Here is a 20,346-nt window from a genome sequence, read left to right on the forward strand (position 1 = left end):
CCAAAATATACATCGCCAGTACGCATACGGACTAATCACGTATGTATTGTAATAAGTGCGTGATTACAATTTATACGCGAGTAGTTGCATGCTAGTCATTTTGTCTTATTGACCTCTCTTTCTATTACATATTAATTAATATCTGCGTGTCTACTTTAAACATTGAATCATCTTTCGACACGTATTCTGCCATAGAAAAGATATTTGTTTTGGGGCTGATATTTAATTTTCACCAATTCTCGAATAACTCTTAAATTAAGAATTATGTAGGTATGGAAATATGTCAAAATGATTTTGTTCTTGAGATAAAAGTTAATAAATAAAATAAATAATAAATAAATATCCTTAGACATTTTACACTGCGCTTCTAGTTAGGGTTGCCAGGCGTCCGGCTTTAGCCGGACATGTTTGGCTTTTTACGGTCTTGTCCGGCCAAATATTGGCTTGTCCGGCCTGTCCGGCTTTTGTTAGGCTTTTTATGTGGCTGCTGCGCTAGGCGAAAGTCGAACTACAGAATAATATCAAGGGCACGCATCAGGATGTTAGGCAACCGATGATGATAGTACTCACTCGTGAGCTATGACACTAATTGCACCCCCCATGTTCATGCACACAAATGTTTGTACTGTGCGGGAATCGAACCCGCTACCTCCGGAATAGTAGTCCGTTTCGAACCACTACACCAAACAGCCGATAATACAAACCTAGCATTTAAAGTCTCGCATAATGTATTAATAATGCACGTTGAACTTTCTTCTCTCACTCTCTCTCATTTTAAATGAATTTATGATTACACTAATAAATTGTTATTTAATTTGGAATCTACCTAATCAATTTCATTTCAATATTTAATTTGAAATCTACCTAATCAATTTCATTTCAAAAACCACTTACAATAGTGTTAAAAATCTAGATTTATTATAGATTCAGTAAAATAATAATATTTTATGTAATAATATCGAATAAATGCAATTTTAAATATAATTCCATATTTTACTAAATCAATATCAACTAAACACACTCTAGTCAAGTGTAAGTGGTGTAGTAGAAACTAATCGAGTATAGTTTGGATATGACTTTTTTTACTAAGCTCTTCCAAACTATACACGATCAGTACGCAAAATTCGTGTATAGTTTGGAGTCACAGATTTACAAACGGGCACTACAAAATATACACGAGCAGTTTCCTATGGGTGCGTTCTGGCCATGTATAGAACGGAAAGACGCCCCGCTGCCCAGCCTCGATCTTTTCGACGGCGGGCAGCGGCGCAGGACGCACGTGTGCACCGGAGCGCGACGCGGCGCGTGCCCACGCGGCTCGCCGCTCCACACGTGGGTGTTGGTGATGCTGCTTGGTGACAGTGGTGCGAGCGGTGCTGGTGCTGCGATGAGGGACGGTGCGACGTGCAGTGGTCACAACAAAACAGCTCTTCTCAGAGCTATGCAACGGCTCTTGTCAGGGCCACATTCCTGTTTCTATTATGATGACCAATGTGGTGTTTCTGGGCTGAAAGTTGCTTGTGGCTTCGGCTGCAAACATTCATTGTTTCTATTCGAAGACGATTTTTATTGTGGTCGCTGGCGGCTACAGTACTCCCCCTCAAGCGAAGCGTACCGGCAGCTTGATGAATCGCCCTGCTCGCGTCGTGCGGGGGGCAAGGTCGCGCTCGGGCTGGCGGGCGGCGGGGGCGGCGCGCTCGCTCCGCGCGGGCTGGCGCGCGGCGAGCGCATCGTTGTCGCAGGGTGCAGGGTAATTCTATATTTTTATATTGCTCAATGTGAGGTAGGTGTAAACCACGAATGATAGAAATAAATCAGTCTTGTTTTAGCCAGCTTGTTTCACTAACGCGCCCCGTCCCTGACACTTTAACATGGCGCAGTCGGAGGTCGTAAAATACGAAAAGAACTTATGTTAGCATTAACATAATGCAATAAGTGGGAATTAATGAAGTTCATACGTGTCATAACAACATTTATTATCAACAAAGAAGCCTCAAGCAATAATTATAGAGTCAATTCTGCAACCACCGCAACCGTTTATTTTTGAAAATGATATAACGAACGTTACTTCTGGAAATCTGAGTAAGGATTGGGAAAAGTGGAAAAATGCCTTCAAGATTTATTTCGAAGCCTGTGAATTACAGAAAAAGGATAATAAGGTACAAATAAACATCTTATTGCATATCATAGGCGAAAAGTGTCGTGAGGTATATGAGCAATTCAAAGGCGACATTAAAACTATAGAGGATTTATTGAAGGAATTCGATCGATTTTTCTTACCGAGAAAAAACATTACGATTGAACGTCATGCATTCTTTACGCGGAATCAGCGAGAATTAGAATCGGTATGTTTTCGAATTGAACAAAATAGCGGCAAAATGTGAATTTACACAACTGAAGAGTGAATTAGTACGAGATAGAATGATATGTGGAATAAGGGATGGAGCTTTACATGAAAGATTATTAAGAGAAACGGAATTAACATTGTCAAAAGCGGTTGACATTTGTACTTTGGCTGAAATATCAAGACTACAGGCGAACAGCATAAAGACAGACACCCAGATGCATCATGTCGACGAAATAGTATCTGATCAGCGGCAAGATGAGACCTGTGTACACTTTGTTAGACGCGGCGGACCGCGTAACTCGCCAGCAGCTACGCATCGAACTTCAAAATGGCGGCAACCTGCGCGACGTCGCGATAGCGGCACCGGTTCCGCGCAAACGCAAGTGTCATCGCACAATCAACAAACAGTGAGGCGGAAATGTGTGTTTCTAGTAATAATGACTGGTCAGTTGTACTATTGATAAAAAACACACCAATCAACTTTAAATTAGACACTGGAGCCGATGTTAACATCTTACCAAAAACTTACTTAAAAGATCTCAACATTTTAGACAGGGAATTAGCTAGGACAACCCTGAAATTACAAGGATATGCTGGTAGCAAAATTGAGGTACTAGGCTGTTAAATATGAGACGTGGGACGCGAGTGAAACAACTGCTTGCTAAAGACACACTGGTTTATTTCTACAACATGGGTGGTGGTCACATACATTTGTTAATATATAACTACCCACATACACAACATCTCCTCCCCTCATTCCTTTACATATTAACATTTACGTTCTTACACAATAATTATTACAAATATTTTTTATAATCTACTCTAGGGATGTTTCGCAGCAACCTCGTGGGGTTTCTAGAAAGAACCTGATTATCAGTGGTGGGACAGGTTGAATTAGTTGGTAGTTCCCTTTCCACTCTTCCCCCCTCGGGTAATAATGGTTCCTGCGAATTTAAAGACTGTTGCAATGTAGAACTGGCTTCATCAGAGTTCTCATCATCTAAATATGTGGTGGTGTTTTGAGAGATTGAATCGCCTTTATACATCACTATTTGATTTTTATGTTTCTTAACAATTGAATTTGATAAAACGTCCTTTAACAAATATAACACATTGCCCTTTTTTCGTAAAACAGTACCCATTCACCAATGAAACTTGTTATTTCCAAAATGTTTTTTATATAACACTGTATCGCCATTTGAAAAACATTGTTTATTTTTCCCGCCGTAGTATTTACTCTGTAAGCACTGTTATTCGTTACGTCATTTATCAATGAGGAAGGCGGAGCGACCGACTGTAAGGGATTAAATAAATCCAAACGAGATCGTAATTTGCGTCCATACACTAATTCAGCTGGAGATTTACCTGTGACAGAATGTACCGAATTTCTATAGTCAAATAGAAACTTGTGTAACATTAATTTTAATTGTTTCAAATTTTGTGTTGACAACAAAACCGATTTTAACCCACGTTTTACGATTTTTACGAAACTTTCAGCCTGGCCGTTACTTGATGGATGGTAGGCCGGTGAGGTTATGTGTTCGATGTAGAGGTGGGCGCCACGCCGGCGCGCCGCCGCCGCCGCGAATTTTTTTACGCCGCCGCCGCCGACGACCAGCTGTCGGCGCGCCGATACTGATACTGTACAAACTATTTGCAATTTATTCCTCTCCTATACTGTACTAATTTGTGTTTCAAACGCAGAAGAACTATTTTTTTATTGAGTTGAGCGGCTATTCTAGTTCAATAAAGTCCTAGTATCACTGCGACCGGTACCGATCTATTGTTATCGCCGCTATTTTTCTTACAGTTCGCCTCCGAATCCTGCATCCATTAGGAATTGCAGCATCTTTTGGGGGGCGATATGTTTTACATCTTGTGAGCTTATGATGTGTTTGCCCAGGTGTAAGCTCCGCTTGCGCATCAAAGGTCCGCAGTCCGTGAGAATGTGTAGTGGCGTTTCATCTGCCTCTTGGCACATCCTGCACGTTCTTGATTCGGACAGTCCCATTGTGGACAAGTGCTTGTTTAAGCTGCAGTGTCCAGTGAAGGCTCGAACTAAGATGCGCATTTTGATCCTACTCAGTCCTGTGATCTGCTTAGAGCTTTTTCTGTCATAGGCTTTTATAAGAGCTTTGGAATGAGTTAATCCTGACGTGTCTGACCATGCCTTAAAGGATTTGTTTAAATATATGTTCTCTAGGGTAATTCGAGCGAGACTTTTGGGAATGCCACAAAAGGGTTCTGGACCATATTGTGTTCCCTCCGCTCCCGCTCTGGCCAGTTCGTCGGCATTTTCACTGTCCACGATTCCCGCGTGACCTGGAACCCATCTCAGCGTTACTCTGTTACGTTTTCCTAGGGTATTCAGTCAACTCATGCAGTTTTCTACCAACTTTGAGGTGATTAAGTTGGAGTTTAAGGCCATCAGCGCGGCCTGACTGTCTGAGTTAATGTAAATAATTATGTGGTTGGCATAATTTTTTCGCAGGTTAGGAAGCTAACCTGCGAAAATATTCAATGCACATTCAATAATGGCGTAGACTTCTGAAAGCCTGAAAGATAGAGGCAAATTTACCCAGGCTTTGAGATAGCCTAAGCTTCGGCTGCTCTCCATACACGCCAAAGCCTACGTTAGGGCTCATTTTTGACCCATCAGTAAACCATATAACAGAAGAACTAACTATAATATTTATTCTTTAATGCCATATAAATTGGTACACAATGCGAACTTAATGCCATTGATATACTAATAAATTGATTGAATAACTTAATACTAACTATATTAACAGTTAATCAAGTATATTATTCAAGTTACTGATTGGTCTAGTAAATAATTGATCGCGAGAGGCGCCGGTCCCTCTTGATAAGAAAAATCCCAGACCTTTGCTACATGACAAGCCATTTTATTTAAACCCATTGACACGGATAATCCAAAAAATCCACAATTCAATCAAAAGAATAAGATCAAGCATTGGACTTGATCCGAGACTTGCAGCTATGCCTGCCTTTGATTCCTACTGATGATGATGATTCATCCGACCAATTTCGGTCATGGTGACCACTTCGACTTAGCTGTCTTAGCGGCGCTGGTGCGCCCGAAGATGGCTTACATAGCCGATCTTTACGGCAAACTCCTCGCACATTGAGAGCATCTGAGCATGCCGCCAACATAATTATAGTGAATGGCGGAAGATGGACAGGATTTACATCATCGCGTTTTGCGTCGAGTTCAGTTGTGCGCTGCTCGTTGAATTCGAGGACTCGCCTCTACACAACACAATCTCCCGCCATTCTAGGTCCTGTGCTACCAAACCTTCCCATTGTGATTTGAGAGGGCTCATTTTGCATCTTTTCGTATGCTGCTTCTGGACATCTTTGTACTTGACTATTTGAGGAGTTGACCGCCATGTTTCCGCTTACCCTCCAAGTTCAAAGTAGAAGATTGATTCCTACTACGCTTATTGAGGACGAAAGACGCAAGAGGACAAAGTGACTGACATAGCCCACAGAATCGCTAAAATCAAGTGGCAGTGGGCGGGGCACATATCTCGTAGAGCTGATGGCCGCTGGGGCAGTAAAGTTTTTGAGTGGCGACCACGAGCCGGAAGACGTAGCGTGGGCAGGCCTCCCACTAGGTGGACCGACGATTTGGGTAAGGTCGCAGGAAGTGTCTGGATGCGAGCGGCGGAGGACGTCTTTCGGCTGAAACGAAAGAACTAACGCTAAGAGATCTCTTTATCGAGGGCTAAGCTAGAGTAATAGCCAAAATGGACCCTCGTAAAGCACTTGCATTTGATCTGATCACCATGAAGTTCATGGTCTTGACAATGACCACACTGAGTGAGAAGAACCTCGCAAGTCTCTTAACTTTGGAAATGATCCAAAAGGCTGGCAAGTCGCCTAACGAATTCTCTTATAGCTCAATTAATCTGACATTTGTATTGTTAAAATTATGGAAAAGGATTATTCTTGCTCGTTTATTCCCTTGCCTAAGTATGACTCATGTAATATAGTATACCCGACCATAAATTTTAGCAGAAACCATACCAACCATAATCAGTACTTTTGGAAAAGAAAGAATCCTGTACGTCTGCTTTCGCTGCGGCTTCACCTGGATTTATCATAAAGGACTACTCTATGAAATTAAAAAGTACCTTCTTGCACATTTCTACTACCTGCTGATGGATTCTTATCTCAGTGACAGACAGTTTTAAATCAAACTCGGTGACAAAATCTTCTCTTTTTAGCTGCAGAGCTGGAGTACCCGAGGACTCTGTACTTGGTCCGATACTCTATAACATCTACTAGTAAAGTAGCTCAGACACCAGAAAGCTGCAGCATTCCTCAAATGTAACTGTGATCTTAAAGTGACTAGACTGTTGCAAAGTCAGCTGCTTAGCTGACCAAGTGGTGCATGTTTTTAAGCCCCGAAGTCTCACCATATTATCATTTAAGACGTGAAACATCCTCCGGCCAATCTAGACCTCTACACATTGCTGCAATCAACCTGCATTAAAACCCTGGACCGTAGGATGACATGAAAATACTATAAATATAAATAAAACAGAACTGAATATAATATTCCACCGACAGTCAGCTAATCCAACATTGACTATGTGCCTCCAAAGAGCTCAAAAATACATGTTAAGGTCACTTTTATCGGCACATTACGCTCGCTTTTAGGAAATACACGAGAACCTGATCTCAGCCAAACCCGCTATCCAAATATCAAAGTATCTAATACTATGATCAAGAGAGCTAATTTACTAGAGTAAACCACTGCTCTAGTGGCTCAAACTCCAACCAACTGCAAATCACCTGATTAGTCTTGACGACAGATACTAAAAAAACAGATTAAAAAAAATACCTGATGAACAAAGGTCAAACAAGGTCACGCCGCCGACGCCGCCGCCGCCGAGGTCAAAAAGTCGGCGCGCCGCCGCCGGCCAATTTTATATCGGCGCCCACCTCTAGTTCGATGCCATTTAGTAAACAAAATTGTTTAAATTCCTGAGAAGTAAATGCTGTGCCATTATCACTGACTATAGTTTGTGGTAATCCAAACCTTGACATAAAATCGTATAACCTTTCTACGACCGATAAAGTAGTAGTGACGTTGCTCATATCGTACACCTCCAACCATTTTGTATGTGCATCCACAACCACAAAAAACATACGGTTGTTAATTGGACCTAGGAAGTCAATGTGTAGCCTGGAAAATGGTTCGGAAGGATACTTCCAAGGTGCGAGGGGAGCTTTGGGCGGCGTCGGTCGTAGTTGTAAACAAATATTACATGAACTTACCATTTTTTCTAACGCAGCATCCACTCCCGGGAACCAGAAACGCGACCATGCTTCAGCTTTTGTTTTTACTATGCCAAGATGAGAATTATGTAGCTCCTTAATCACTGAATTCTGGAGTTTTACGGGTATAACTACCTTATGACCTCTCATTAGGCAACCGTTCTCATAAGATAACTGATTTCTACACAAAAAATACGGAATTAACTTCGGATTAGTGACTTTCTTAGGCCAGCCGTTTGTGACATATTTCGTAACTAAAGTCAAAATATCATCTTTAGTAGTTTCCGCTTGTAAAATATTTAACGTTACTGGCATACTGCCCTCGACAACGAAATTAATATACGAAGCGCGGTCAACAATTATATCGCTGCCCGCGCTCGCGCCCGCTCCCGCCCCTGGCTCGGGCAGACTGGCGCGAGACAAATAGTCGGGGCTGTTATCCCCGCTGCGTACGTATTCGATGCTATAGTTATATGCGCTTAGAAACATTGCATACCTCTGTAAACGATTTGCAGATACCTCGGGAACACCTTTGTATGGCCCAAAAATTGAAATTAAGGGTTTGTGATTGGTACGTAAAACAAAAGGATGCGATCTTCCAAATAAATACTGATGGTATCTACGAACTCCAAAGATAATCGCAGTTGCCTCTTTCTGTATTTGCGAATACCGTTTCTCAGCTGGATTAAGAGTTCGCGATGCAAACGAAATCGGTCGTTCTAATCCATCGCAACCCACCTGTGAAAGTATGGCTCCCAGTCCAGTAGGAGAAGCGTCCACCGTTAAAATTATTTTAGCATCAGGATTAAAGTGTGCGAGTACTTTTTCTGATGCCAAAATACTCTTAATATCCTTAAAAGCCTTATCATGTACCTCCGACTAATTCCATTTTGTACCCTTCTTTAATAAATCATATAAGGGGCTCAGTATACTAGACGCTCCGGGAACAAAATTTCTATAATAGTTTGCTAACCCTAAGAATGACTGTAACTTGTTTATGTCGGTAGGTACTGGAGCATCCACAATAGCTTTAACTTTATCCGGTGATTTTTTTAGCCCGTATTGATTTATAACATAACCTAGGTAATTAATTTCGTCTTTAAAAAATTCACATTTTTCTTTTTGCAGTGTCAATCCCGCGTTTTGTAATCTATCTAAAACAGCATGCAACCTTTCCATGTGGGTTTTTTTATTGTCAGCCGTGACGAGGACGTCGTCTAGCAGGCAAAGCACGCCCTCCATCCCGGCAAGGACGTTTTCCATCGCGCGCTGGAATATAGACGGGGCGCTTGCTAATCCGAACACTAATCGCGTATATTTAAAAAGCCCTCGATGAGTATTTATGCAAGTTATGTTCTGTGACTCCTCATCGAGTAAAAATTGATTGTACGCCATTGATAAATCTAGCTTGGAAAACTGTTTACCCCCGTGTAGTTTTGAAAACAATTCGTTAATTGTAGGTAGTGGATAATGATCTACAATCAGTTGCTTATTAATGGAAACGGAATAATCTGCGCATAGTCTAACAGAGCCGTTGCGCTTGAGTACTGGGACTATGGGTGACGCGTACTCGGCGTTATCAACCGGTTTTAGCACCCCGAGAGCGACTAATCGTTCTATCTCTTTCCCGACTTTGTCGCGCAGCGCAAAAGCAACTGGCCGCGCTTTAAAAAACATTGGTTTGGCATTGTCTTTTAAATGTAGTTTAACTGTATATTTATTAAATGTGCCCAATTTGTCTGCAAACACTTGTGGGAAACGCATTTGTAGCTGACTAATTACTAACGATTCGTCTGTTTTGACGTCGCTTACGTAATTACAAGGAGATAGTTGTAAATTAAATAGTGATATAAAATCACGACCTAAGAGAGGCACACCGCCATCACGGACGACGTAAACGTCTAAAATGTTCGTGCATCCCAAATACACCGCTGGTAGCCTAGCTACTCCTACACAGTTTATGCGGTCTCCAGTGTATGAACATAACCGTTTATTAGTCGCTGATAATGGCACGCTCGTAAAATGAGTAGAAAAATCCTTTTCTGACATAACCGTGACCGCCGATCCGCTATCGATCTCAAATTTTAATCTTACCCCATTCAATGATACAAATTCTGTCATAGGTTCTCCCCTGTGAGCACGAATAACAAACAACTTACCGTCATCATCGCTCTCACCTTCCTCATTAGTAATTACGTTCACTTTGCACATTCTACGTAGATGGCCTTTTGTGTTACACTTTTTGCACTTATAGTTCGCGAATCGACACTGTGCCGTTTTGTGATTTGTATACCCGCAAACACTACACTTTTCCTTGGATGCCCGGGCATTTGACGAATTGTTTGGCCGTGGGTTGATCTTGAACAGCTGATTTTGTTGTGGAGCGCTGCTCGCGGCGGCTGCGGCGCCGAAACGCGCGCTCCGCACGCTTTCCGCTATCTCCACCGCTTTCGCCAGTTCCAACGTATCCACATCTTGCGTAAACAATTTTTCTTTCTCGGGGCCCGGTAACATCCCCATTATAAAACGGTCTCGTAGCGTCTCCTCGATGTTTTTGAAGCTGCAATGGGCCGTGAGGCCCCGAAGTCGAGCCGCCCACTGTGATGGAGTTTCCTCTAACTCCTGAACCGCAGCATAAAATTTATGCCTCTCGCTGAAACCACATAATTTCGGCGTGAAATGTTTATCCAGGAGCTTCAAAATTCCTTCATAGGTGACTTCGTCGAGCTTCTTCGGTAACGCCAGGTCAGCTGCGAGCCCGTAGGTAGTGTCACTGAGTGCGCTCAGTAGTATCGCTCGCCTTTTGACCCCGTCTCCATCCGTTTTCGCACCGATCTCATTAGCGATGAACCATTGGGCAATGCGACTTTTGTAAGTAGCCCAATTTTGTAGTGTGTGGTCGAAGCTGGAGAGAATTCCGAAGTGCGACATTTTTTTTTCTTAAGTGTGGGTAAACGTCGCCACTGTTAAATATGAGACGTGGGACGCGAGTGAAACAACTGCTTGCTAAAGACACACTGGTTTATTTCTACAACATGGGTGGTGGTCACATACATTTGTTAATATATAACTACCCACATACACAACATAGGCAAATGTTTTCTTAAAGTTATCTATAAACAAAATGTATACATACTGACATTCATTGTTGTTAATACTCAACCCCCACCAATATTGGGAAGGAGTTCTTGTGAAGAAATGAACCTAATTCAGCGGGTCATGGCAGTAAAACATATTACAAACACCAGTGTCAACATTTTAGATAAATTTCCAGATTTGTTTTCAGGCATATGTTGTTTACCAGGCACTTATAAAATAGAATTAAAAGAGGACGCACAACCTGTAGTGCACGCTCCTAGGAAATTACTAGTAGCTTTGAAAGAGCAAGTTAGGAATAAATTATTAGAAATGCAAAAGGACGGGATTATTCAAAAGGTTGAGGGTCCAACAGACTGGGTTAACAGTATGACAGTCGTAAAGAAACCCAACCTCCGTATATGTTTAGATCCACGTGACTTAAACAAAGCAATTAAAAGAGAACACTTTAAGTTGCCTACTTTTGAAGAAATAGCAGCTAGCTTATCGGGTGCTAAGTACTTTAGCACATTGGACGCCAAACAAGGCTTTTGGCACGTTAAACTAGATGACAGCTCTACGGACCTATGTACGTTCAATACGATATTTGGTAGGTTTAAATCTTGAGAATGCCCTACGGTATAAGTTCAGCTTCAGAAATCTTTCATAAGAGGCTATACGGACATTTTGATGACATAGAAGGAGTAATTCAATTTATTGATGACTAGCGGCCGCCCGCGACTTCGTACGCGTGGATCTCGTTTTACCCCCCCTTCATCTATCTTACGCGGTTCAGATTTTTTCATACAAATGTTTTTTCCCGCTAACTCCCGTTCCCGTGGGAATTTTGCAATATCCTGTTGTAACTAAGCTTTAAGTTTACTAAGGTACCTGCATGCCAAATTTCAAGCGTCTATCTTACGCGGTTTAGATTTTTCATACATATGTTTTTTCCCGCTAACTCCCGTTCCCGTGGGAATTTTGCAATATCCTGTTGTAACTAAGCTTTAAGTTTACTAAGGTACCTGCATGCCAAAATTCAAGCGTCTAACTTAAGCGGTTTAGATTTTTCATACAAATGTTTTTTTCCCGCTAACTCCCGTTCCCGTGGGAATTCCTAAGTATCCTATAACCTGCCCAGGAGTATGAAGAATAATTGTACCAAGTTTCGTTAAAATCCGTCAAGTAGTTTTTGTTTCTATAAGGAACATACAGACAGACAGACAGACAGACAGACAGACAGACAGACAGACAAAAATTTTACTGATTGCATTTTTGGCATCAGTATCGATCACTAATCACCCCCTGATAGTTATTTTGAAAATATATTTCATGTACAGAATTGACCTCTCTACAGATTTATTATAAGTATAGATATTTTAATATACGCTAAAACTAAAGAAATTCACGATAAAATATTATATTCAGTCTTACAGAGGTGTAGAAAAATAAATATTAAATTAAACAAACAAAAATGTAAAATTGGATTAAATGAACTAACTTATCTTGGTCATAAAATCACAAAAAATGGCATCAAACCAGACGAGAAACATGTTTTAGCAATAAAAAACATGCCCAAGCCGAGTAATGTAAAAGATGTTGAACGATTTTTAGGCATTGTAACATATGTAAGTAACTTTATCCCAAACTTTTCTGAAAAAACTGCTCCTCTTAGGGAATTGTTAAAAAAAGATATAGCATGGCATTGGGATCACACACACGACTATTGCTTCAATTTAATCAAAGAACAGTTAACAAGTCCTCCAGTTTTAAAATATTACACATTACAGAAACCAGTTGCTATATCAGTGGACGCTAGTAAAAATGGGTTAGGTGCATGCTTAATGCAAGACAGCTTGCCTGTATGTTACGCCTCAAAGTCGCTTACGAAAACTGAACAAAACTATGCACAAATTGAGAAAGAGCTGTATGCGTGTGTATTTGCATGCGAAAGATTCTATATGTATATTTACGGCCGCCACGACGTAGTCATAGAAACAGATCACAAACCACTAGTAAACATTATAAACAAACCGTTAGCGAGCGCACCTCCGAGGCTACAAAGGATGCTAATGCGATTGCAACCTTATTCATTCACGCTAGTGTATAAACCAGGTAGGTACCTATACATAGCAGACGCGCTGTCTAGGGCAGTCGTACCCGGCAATTACAGCAACACGTCGCCGCGCGACCATCTCGATGCGCAGGCGCAAGTATGTGCAATATCGGCAGATAATCCGCTCACCGACTCGCACTTCAAAATTCGATTTAAAAGGTTGGCAGCGCACTTGTGACTTCACTGATGTTGCGGGTGTACATGGGCGACGGCAATTGCTTACCATCAGGTGATCCGTCTGCTCGTTTGCCTCCTATCACATAAAAAAAAAAAAAAAAAAAAAAACTTCACATCCAAAAACACACGAAAGAAGATAGGGAACTACAAGAATTACTTAAAGTCATTAAACGTGGTTGGCCTACACATAAAAGTGAAGTAAGTGATATTGTAAAACCTTATTGGGATAGCAAACAAGATCTCACAATAAATTACGGCCTGGTGTGGAAAGGTAGTAGGATTGTTATACCTAAGTCTATGAGAAGTGCAATGATTAAAAGCATTCATGTGGGTCATTTAGGAATAGAAAAGTGCAACCTTAGAGCTAAAGAAATTATGTTTTGGCCGAACATGTCATCACAATTAAAAGATCATTTATCACGTTGTCAAGCTTGCTTAACTTATAAAAAACAAAACACAAAAGAACCACTTATATCGCATGAAATACCTAACAGGGCGTGGTACAAAGTTGGAACGGATCTCTTTCACTTTGGCACGAAATGTTATTTAATAGTCATAGATTATTTCAGTAAATTTATAGAAATAGTAGAATTGCGTTCGACAACGTCAGTAGAAATTGTAAAACAGTTAAAACAAATATTTAGGCGTCAAGGAATACCGCAAATTGTCATGTCAGATAATGGTCCTGAATACTCATCAAAAACTTTTAGAGAATTTTCAATAAATTGGAATTTTAAACACATAACTTCCTCACCCAGATACCCTCAATAAAATGGGCAAGTAGAACGAGCGGTTCAAACTGTTAAAACAATGATGAGGAAGACGGCCTATGATAATTCAGATTTCAATTTAGCACTATTAGAGTACCTAAACACACCAATTAATAGCGACTTGCCCTCCCCCGCTGAATTGTTGTATAATAGGAAGTTACGCAGCATTATTCCTTGTTCACCACGGCTTCTGTTACCTAAGGTACATAAAGATATATCAAATAAACTAAAAGAGCGTCAGGTATACCAAAAGAAATATTTTGACAGGGGTGCTAGAAACTTAAAACCTCTCAAAATAGCACAAAAAGTAAAAGCCAGAGTTAACAATCAGTGGATTTCTGGCACCGTGGAATGTGTTTTGGATAATAGGTCATTGTTGCTGCGATGCTCGTAACTCGAAGAGGCGTGTTGATATGTTGCGAATTGAAATGCTTTTTCTTCATAAAATTGCGTATATTCTCAGTTTCAGTTAATTTAAAGCGTTAAGTCGTTACAAGTATTTGAAAGCGAAATCGTATTATACAGGGTGTTTCTTGTAAGGTGTCAAGCCGAAGGCAGGTGATAGGTGAGGACTAGACCTATCGATTTCACCCCCATGTATGTTCTACGATTTTTCATAGTTTAGAAGTTATCGTTAATTTTGTGATTTTTTCAAATTGTATGACCCACTAGGCTTTAAATTTTTTTATCTTTTTTTTGGGTCGACTTTTCTCAGATTTCTTTTTTTTGACAGATTCCCTATTAATTGCAGATTTTTGAAAAAAATAATCAACTTCCTATCTTTGATGCAAGATACAAAATTTTTGCTAGAAACATAAAAAATATGCTATTAGCGGAACATTCTAAAATTTTCAACTTAAAAGTTAAAAAAAAAAAAAAGAAATTCCATAGGTCCAAAATAATTTTAAAAACTGCGCAGTTTTCTGAACTTTCATAATAACACAAAAAAACATGTACTTAATAGGCCATTATTTTCTGTAATCGCTCCACTAAAGTGGTAAGTCGGAGATTCCGTTACATGTTTTTGACTTTCTTAGGACTAAGTAATGTTTGCAATCCCTTAAGTTTACGTTATGTAGAACACATTTAGAGACAATAACTGAACAGATTTTTTTTTATCCACAACGAGGAAGCTCTTGCCCTTCATCTGGTATACAATAGGGAATATGAAAATATTGATGAACTGCGGACAAAGCTGACTGAAGCACAAAACCAAACCAAAATGATGAAGAAGGTTTTACGAAGAATTTTTTTGCGTCGTTGTCGAATGTGCATTCAGGTCAACGGCGGACATTATGAACATTTACTTTAAATTAAATCATTACACCCATTTTTGCTCTCTCTCTCTCTCTCTCTCTCTCTCTCTCTCTCTCTTTCTTTCTCTCTCTCTCTCACACACACACACACACACACACACACACACACACACACACACACACACACACACACACACACAAACTCTTTCCCTTTCTCTCACACTCTAATATGTAGGTATATCGAATTTAATCGTAAAGTAACAACCACCACTGTGGTCTAGTGGTAAGGCCACCTATTTAGGACAGCCAATTCCTCTGTGGATTAGGATTCCGAGTGAAGCTCGCTGATCATCCATCAGTTTTCATCAGGTCAGATGAAGGGTAAGAGATTCCTCGTTGTGGATAAAAAAATGTTCTGTTCAGTTATTGTCTTTAAATGTGTTCTACGTAACGTAAACTTAGAGAATTGCAATCATTAGTTAGTCCTAAGAAAGTCAAAAACATGTAACGGAGTCTCCGACTTACCACTTTAGTGGAGCGATTACAGAAAATAATGGCCTATTAAGTACATGTTTTTTTGTGTTATTATAAAAGTTCAGAAAACTGCGCAGTTTTTAAAATTATTTTGGACCTATGGAATTTCTTTTTTTTTTTTTAACTTTTAAGTTGAAAATTTTAGAATGTTCCGCTAATAGCATATTTTTTATGTTTCTAGCAAAAATTTTGTATCTTGCATCAAAGATAGGAAGTTGATTATTTTTTTCAAAAATCTGCAATTAATAGGGAATCTATCAAAAAAAAGAAATCTGAGAAAAGTCTACCCAAAAAAAAGATAAAAAAAATTTAAAGCCTAATGGGTCATACAATTTGAAAAAATCACAAAATTAACGATAACTTCTAAACTATGAAAAATCGTAGAACATACATGGGGGTGAAATCGATAGGTCTAGTCCTCACCTATCACCTGCCTTCGGCTTGACACCTTACAAGAAACACCCTGTATAATAATGCATTGACAAAATAAAATATTTAAAATTAGTGGGGCGGCTCAGTGGCGCCACTTCAAAAGACAATGCCGGAAATTGGCGTCTTTTTTTTTCGCGCGGCCATCGACCAAACCTTGTTTTTTGATTACAAAATAATGTAATAAACCAAACTTACTATGACATGTATACCTCTAAACTCAGTCTGAACTGAGTTACGAGCGTTAGAAGTTTGATGATTTACATACTAGATTTGCTTTTTGCGAGCAAGTTTTGTAAGAAATTGCAACAAAATAGTGACATTGTATGTGTAAACAAACAATACCATCCATTAAAGGCTCCAGACATCAGTGTGGAGCAGAATCAGCGCAATAAAAAATAGCGCAATATTTTGTTGCAATTTCTTACAAAACTTGCGCCCAAAAAGCAAATCTAGTATGTAAATCATCAAACTTCTAATGCTCGTAACTCAGTTCAGACTGAGTTTAGAGGTATACATCTCATAGTAAGTTTGGTTTATTACACTATTTTGTAATCAAAAAACAAAGTTTGGTCGATGGCCGCGCGAAAAAAAAAAGACGCCACCTTCCATACAAAATCTGGCATTGCCATTTGTCTATGATGCTAATAATGCCATGGTTATGACACCGACACAAAGTAATGTTACCGTTAACTACTAGACATGTTAGTTTTGCAGGGCAATCGAATACCGCACTTAGCCTCATGATAGGGCCATTGTGCGCGATTTGTGGTTTATCTTCCTACTCCAACCACCTCAGATCCCCCCAGAAGGCGAGCAGCCCGTCCAGGCTGCTGCAGGCTTCCTGTAGCGACGACGGTGATCGAAGAAATTGAGCCCGTTGTTCTTCCACGCTACTGCACTCCATGAGCACATGCTGCGGTGTTTCCTCTGCCTCCATGCACCCCCTGCATAGTGGGCTGTCTGTGACACCTATATTGTATAGGTGCTTGTTTAGCATACAGTGTCCGGTTATGACACTTAAGACCTTGCGGATGCTGTCCCTGTTTAGTCTGATGAGGCTGCGGGAGAACTTTTTCGATACGTCCGGAACCGCATCTTTTGTTTGCCTGCATCCTTCGCTATTTTTCCATTCTGTGTGGTGTTTTTCTTCTGTTTTGGAACGCAGCCAGTTCCTGATCTGTGCTTGTGGTATCGGCAGTATTGGTTCCGGGCCAAATACTGTTGTGTCCGAACCTCTTTTTGCCAGTTCATCCGCTGCGTCGTTGCCTAAAGAGTTACTGTGCCCTTTGATCCATTGCAGGGTAACTCCATTTACAGCTGCAATGTCTTGGAGCGCTTCATGGCATTCCAATATAAGGGCCGTTGTTATTGTGTTGCTTTTTAGCGCTTGCAGTACGGATGCACTATCCGAGATAATTCTTATGTTTAGACCTCGGATGTCTCTGGCTGTTACCGCCTGTGCTGCTTTGGTAATTCCAATGCATTCTGCTTGGAAAATTGTATTGTGTTTATCTAATGTTGTTGATATTCTTATATTAAGATCATTCGAGAAGACACCAGCTCCTGTACCCGTTTGAGTTTTGGAGCCGTCCGTGTATATCCTAACTTCATTGATTCCAGAGTAATCTCGCGTCTCCGCTGTAAGTTGGATATTATATCTTCGGTCGAAAATGTGTTCACAGGGTATCCTGTCGATGGGTGCCTCAGTGAGAGGTATTTCTTTTATGGTTTTCTGCAGGATCGCAGAGTGTCCTGTCTCCTTGTTTTGCTTCCATAGGCCGTTTCCTTTAAGTCTTAGAGCGGCTGCTTGCGCTTCCTCTTGAATGATGAGATCTAAGGGTCTAAGATTCAGAAGGTACTCAAGTGATGCCGATGGTGTGGTTCTCATGCAACCAGTGGCCGCTATGCTTGCTAGGCGTTGCAGGCTTTGGAGTTTTGATCTTACTGTGGATAGTTTTGTTCTGGGCCACCAGACAACTGATCCATAAGTGACAGAGGGCCTGATAACTGATGTGTAGAGCCAAAGTGTTATCTTAGGGTTAAGACCCCATCTGCTACCAATGAGTCTTTTACACTGATAAAATGCTATACAGGCCTTCTTTGTCTTGTTTTCAATGTGACTCGCCCAGTTCAATTTGTGGTCAAAGGTGATGCCCAGATACTTCACTTGTGTTGAGAGGGAGAGTTTTGTTTTAAAGAGTTCTGGTAGCTGGAGCTCTGGTAGTTTCCTTTTGTTAGTGAAAAGGATTAGTTTAGTTTTGTTTGGGTTTACTGACAGCTGGTGGTCGTTGCACCAGTTTTCAACAATGTTTAGGGCTGAACGCATTATTTCACATAGCACGTTTTCAGCCCCTCCGTTTAACAGTATGGTGATGTCATCTGCATATCCAATGGCTGTGTACCCTCTGTCATTTAGTTTCCTTAACAGACTGTCCACTACCATGTTCCATAGTAGTGGCGATAGGACGCCTCCTTGAGGGCATCCTCTGACAACCTCTGCTCTGGTAGTCGTGTTCGCCACCACCTGAACCGCCCTTTTACTAACTAGTTCAGTGACCCAGCTTCTTACGGCTGGTTCTACGTTGAATTGTTCCAGGGCGTGGTTTATGCTGTTGTGCATAGTTTTATCAAACGCTCCTTCTATGTCTATGAAGACAGCAAGGGTTGACGCTTTGTTTGTGATGGCCGACTCTATTTTATGTACTACCATGTGTAGAGCCGACTCTGTTGATCTGCCTTTCCTGTAGGCGTGTTGTTGGGGGTGTAGTGGTTTGCTTTTCAGCACGCCATCCCTGAGATGCCGGTCTACCAATCTTTCCAGTCCTTTTAGTAGGAACGATGTTAGACTAATTGGTCTGAAGGATTTTGCCTGTGTGTAGTCTTCTTTTCCCGGTTTCGGTAAAAAGATTACTTTTGCTTCCCTCCATGGCTTGGGTATGTATTTAAAAGCTATGCATGCCCGGTATATCTGTACTAGGTACTTTAGTATTTGGGCTGTTTGCCATTGTAATAGCGCTGGGAAGATTCCGTCCAGTCCTGCGGATTTAAAGGGTTGAAAGCTATTTAGCGCCCAATTTACTTTATCCGCTGTTGCTATACTATTGGCGATTTTCCACTCTTCGTTTGTCGGTGTGCTTTGTTGTTCATCCTGCCACCTTGCGATCGATGTGATCTTACAACCCGGAAAGTGTGTTTTTAGCAGCATTGTGCTTGTTTCATCTTCCGTGTTCGTGTAGGTGCCGTCTTCCTTCTTTAGGAAGCCCAGGAGATTGAGATCACCTTTTGATAGGATTTTCTTAATCCTAGCAGCCTGGCTTGTTGAGTTTATGCTACTACAGAAATTGCGCCAGTGTTCTCTACTACGGAATCTGATCCGCTTCTTGTAGTGCTTCTGTGCTTCTTTGTATTTGTTCCAGTCTTCATTGGTTCTGGTGTTTTTCGCTCGGTTGAAAAGTGTCCTGAGTTTTTTCCGAAGGCGTTCAAGTTCCGGCCCCCACCAGGAACCTTTGTTCGCAACTTTGGGAGTAACTTCTGGGCATGACTCTTCGTAGCTTTTCGTTAGAGCAGTTGTGAGGTATTGTATGTTTAGCTCTATATTGTTAGTGCTAAGTGTTACATCTGTCATTTGTGTATCGTTTAGTGTTTTGGTTAGTATTTTAGTGTACCTTGTTATATCGGTTTTACGGGGGTTACGATATGGAACAGGGTCTGTTAGTTTCATTTTTATTTGGTAACATATGCGTCGGTGGTCCGCAAAGGATGGCTCGTTTGACACATGCCAGCCTTCAATCAGTTCCGCCGCCTCATGTGTTGCCAGCGTCAGATCTATTATAGTTTGGTACCTTGAACTTACGAAGGTGGGTTCAGCTCCTTTGTTCATAATATTCAGGTTCGATTGGAATAAATATTCAGTTAGTAACTCACCCCTTTTGTTTGAATCCGTACTTCCCCACAGCGGGTGGTGTGCGTTGCAGTCTGCGGAGATGATCAAGCCCCAGGCCTGCTCTCTACAGTGTTGTACCAGTGCGGTGAGTTCTTGTGAGGGAACTGCATCCTCACTTGGCATATACACTGAGGCTAGCACTAGGGTTTGTTGTTCTGTCACGGTTTTCACTGCGGTGACATCTCTGGAACAGAACTGATTTAACATGGTACAGCTTAACGTGTTCGGCATGTAAATACACGTTCTTGGTTTATCAATGGAGGTGTTTACTAGTAACTTACCTCCTGTGTTGTTTAGGCCGCAGATTTTGTTGTTTCTGATCCAGGGCTCTTGGATCAGGGCGACGGTCCTATTGTTATTTACCTCCAGCACCCTGTGTAGTGACGCCG

General features: G+C 41.0%; 1 pseudogene; it reads right to left on the reverse strand.

Annotated features, from left to right (window-relative positions):
• Positions 1–2,989: 2,989 nt before the first annotated feature.
• On the reverse strand, positions 2,990–10,585 carry LOC135086423 (uncharacterized protein K02A2.6-like; annotated as a pseudogene).
• Between the last annotated feature and the right edge of the window lie 9,761 nt (positions 10,586–20,346).

Source organism: Ostrinia nubilalis, chromosome W (genome assembly GCF_963855985.1).
Source record: "Ostrinia nubilalis chromosome W, ilOstNubi1.1, whole genome shotgun sequence".
In the NCBI taxonomy this organism is placed as follows: Eukaryota; Metazoa; Arthropoda; class Insecta; order Lepidoptera; family Crambidae; genus Ostrinia; species Ostrinia nubilalis.